This window comes from Chrysemys picta, chromosome 1, assembly GCF_011386835.1.
Source record: "Chrysemys picta bellii isolate R12L10 chromosome 1, ASM1138683v2, whole genome shotgun sequence".
Classification (NCBI taxonomy): domain Eukaryota; kingdom Metazoa; phylum Chordata; order Testudines; family Emydidae; genus Chrysemys; species Chrysemys picta.
Window position 1 is genome coordinate 198764294 of NC_088791.1, and position 4328 is coordinate 198768621.

Consider the following 4328-nt stretch of genomic DNA (forward strand, 5'->3'; position numbering starts at 1 on the left):
TGACTGTGTGAGAGAGCACGCCTTTTTACAAACTTACTAACCTTGTGGTCTACTGTCAAAATATTTACCTAATGTTATTAGATGCCCATGTTTTCAGATAGTGACAGAAATGACCCTCAATCTTCCACTGTTTTAGCAACATTTGTTCTATAAAACTGACAATCTTTAAAATGTGAACACTGTACATTTAGCTTTTCTTGGATAGTTGTCTTTTAAGGGATATTGTGAAGCAATTGATCTATCAAAGCAAAGAAAAATTAAAAATCAGAACATGCTTCATGGATGATGGATTTTTACATGAACAGTTTCTGTGAATGGGAAAAGCATGCCTTGTCTTTAAAGTTGAAACATTCACATTGCTTTAATTATATTAGCATTATTTAGTTCAACATCAGTCGTATTTTCAGGAATCTGTAACATAGCTGGAAAATATCATATCAGACTAGTTACCCAAGATTTTTTGTCTGGGACAGTTTTTTGGCCTGTTTTGTTTTGTTTACCCAAATGCAGAAAAAATGGTTTACTGGTTCTTAATGTTTTTGGGTGGGAGAGGGGGACTGTGATTTTGCAGCGCAAAAGCTGTTTTGAGGAATGAAAGACTTAGCAGGTAGTTAGTCTATGATATGTGTTCTTTGTTTTTGTTGCTCTGAAATTGTTAATTAAAATGGTATGGACATTGAACTTCCAAAAAGTGGCTTCCAGGCATGTACAGTAACTGCTTTTTCAAAACACTTTCAGAACGATTTTTCCTGTGCAATGCAGTACAAGTCCTATGTGCCAACTTGTTTTTTCAAAGGCAGATAGTTCTAGAAATCCATTATAGTCTATCATGCTCTATTAGATCAGAAATCCTCACTTTAAAAAGTAGATAAGCTTTTTATGTGATTACAGTTGCATTTTCTCCAAACTCATTACTTGGCTGGATATGTAATTATAAGTTCATAAAAATATTTTCAAGGACAACGAAGATTTTATGATTACTCTGCAACTCTGGTATGTGTTCATGAGAGAGGGAGAGAGATTTTGTTGGTCACACTTCATACTAGGAATACATTTATAAATAGTTAATAAAGGGTTAATGATTATAATAGATGTTATAGACATAAGTAGTATGTTATAGTAGTTGGTCTTAGACACATCAGTATTTTATTATGTCTTTAATGTGACATTGAAACCACAGATTTAAAGCTGTCCTGACAATAATTAAACTTACAATAACCACCTAGCAGCACAGCATAATTACAAATCAATTAACTCCACCAGCCTTCCCTAATGAAGGGCAGGTAACAATGTACCTCAGATGAAGACTACAAATTAAAAAAAAAAAAATCTTGGAAAAAAGTCTTTCAACCATAGATCATGGACATACATCCTCATCCTTCCCCCAAAAAACTTACAGATGGCTTTATTCGAAGGTGATAGAAATGGCTCTAAAGCAATCTATTTCTTTCTTGATACCAAAACAATTGATTAACCACTTATTACGGTATATAATAAGCCTTTATTAACCCTTTTGTAAACAGTTTATAAATGCACCTTTTAATACAAAGTGAGAGTTTTTTTTTTTAAAAAACCTACACTTAATAAAAGGAAATATATGCACACAAAAAGATGAAAATAACCCTCTAACTTAAACTGACACAAGTCATAAAATCAGAGTTCTGCGAAATGCCTGGTCCATCCCCCACTCAATAGTGCCGAGGATATTGCAGGACAATGCAAGTGCTCAGTACTGCATTCCTGGCATACTCAAAATCCTACTGAAGTCAGTGGGAGTTTTAAGTGTGCAAGGCATGCAGGATCCGGCCTGTCGGATGTTAAATTACCTACTGTTGGGAAACTCCTGCAAAATCTAGAGCTGGGACAATAGGCCAGATCCCAACTTTACTTCTTAAAAGATTAATAATGCAAATAAGGCATGATCCAAAGCCTACTGAACTCACTGAAAAATCTCCCATTGCATTAAATGGACTTTGATTCAGGCCTGTTGTTCCCTTGACTTCAGCTAGGCTATTCACACAAGACACAGGAGATTAGAATAATTTCCAGCTTCCTTTCTCTATATATTGGTTTGGGTTCGTTTCTGGCAGACCCTGAATGTTGCTTAAAGTAGGTTTTGTGTGAGATTAGTATTAAAATAAAAACGTCACAGTGGAGATGAGAGGAGATTTTTGTCTCAATCCAAATGTCTTTCCGCTTTATGGGGTTTTATTACTCGTGAAAAGTGTGCAGATTATACTGATGGTCCCTGGTGAAATTGGGTATTTCTTACCTATAGTACTTAATCTGCAAAAGAAAATGAACAACATTTAATCATAGGGAAAAAATCAACCGGATGCTGCATTTTGTTTTAATGTTTATAAAATTTATATACTTCTAATGTGGAATACAATTCTGTTACAAACCTTCGTTGGTCTTGCAGTCCTTAACCTCTATTAATTTTTGTGGGGGTAAACGTGTCAATACATCTCTGCTATGTCAACTAATTCAGCCACCGGTCTGGAGCAGGTATGGTGTCTTGGAGATCTTTTACATTTAGATTAATCTGTTGTAAGCATTTTTGACATAAAACTGTGTGCACGTTTTCTTCCAAATATTAAGGAAAAAAGATTTTCAAAGATGACAGGGGGATTTATCTGCATCACTTCTATTGATTTCAGTGGGTGTGTTATAGCTAAATTGCCTAGTCAGCTTTGAAAATCTTAATCAAAAGGACTAGAATGCTATAGTTCTGATCTTCAGATGTGTTCACCTAAATAGAAGTTGTGGATGCAGAGCACATCTCAGGGTCATGTCCTTTCATCAGAGAATATAATATCTGGAAAAGATTGACAGCAGTCACAGCTATAAGCATATTCATGTAAAGGTTTAACAGGTGTTCAGGTGGAAAAATATGGCCCAGAGATGCCAGACCTTTGGAGAGAGAAGCTAATCTAGATAAGCTGCCTGGAAACCTTGCTTTTTTTGAGATGTGTTGTGCACATACACATTCCATGACCCTCCCACCTTCCCCACTACTTCAGACATTACATACAGCAGTGGGAAGGGACAGAGGGAGGCGGCAGACACACCTCTTTTATGTTCTTGCCTGAGAGCACCAGGAGAGCAGGAGCACATGCACCACCTTGTGGTACTGCTGGCAAAAGTCTCTGATTCGAGTGTATTGGGAACACATACACCTGCAGCGGAATGTATATGTGCACAACACATTTCAAAGAACAACATTTACTGTACGTAAGTAACTGTTTTTGCAGGTAGCTTTGACTTTGTCCATTGACATGCTGAAAGAACACATGATAGGTTTCCATTCCTTAGTAGTTCACTTTAATGTTTCATAGTTTTATGTAACAGGAATTTAGGGGGTTCATGTTAAAAGGAGAGTGACAAGTAGTATAGGTTCAAAACTTGACACACCTTAATATTGTTTTAATCTGGTGAAGAAAACCCCATCAATTCTATATATGGCTACAGAAAATAATAACTGAGAATGGTTTGCAGAATTCACATGGAGCTCAGGCTACTTTTAGAAGTAGAAAAAATGTTTGTGTTTTCATTGACTATTTTCCAACATTTTCACTATATTTCCAGGGCAGAAGGGTGTGTGTGTGTGCACACAAACATTTTCAGGGCAGAGGGGTGTCTGTGTGCAGTTTTGCAGATGTGCAAACTAATGATCACATGTAAATCCTGACTTGCATACAGACATACTTGTATATGCTGCAAAATGATATGCAAATTAAGTACCTACAGAAGTGTTTGCACAGCTTTGTGCAATCACAGTTGAAAATCTGAGGCTCAAAGTAAATTTATACACAAATACAAGCAATACTGTATTCTAAATACAGACAACAATAAACGAAACAGGACAGCACCACTAGAACTAAAATACACTTCTTCCCGCATGAAGTTGTGAATCAGACATACTTGGGATATATGTCTTCTTTTTTTTCCCCCCTCTCTTTTAATTAAGTGAATACATTCTGGCAACAATTTAAATGAAGCTTTATCACAAAGTCTATTTTTTTATACAGAGTTTTTTTCCCTTTAATATGTTAATTTAGTTGATCTAAGAAGGAGTAACATGAACTAATTCATTCTAATATAGTGAAATATATACACAGATCAAAAGAGTGGCTGTTTCTTGTGCTCATACAAATATTGGTATTTGTACAAAACAAGATTATTGTTTATTTGCTATTCGTCAGGTCTGCGCGGGAGTACCCTTCTCCAACCCTCAACCAACCCTATCCCTGGTAACAGATGCATTGGATCTGGGATGGGGGGCGCATCTGGGGAATCTCAGGACCCAGGCCTCTGGTCCCCAGAGG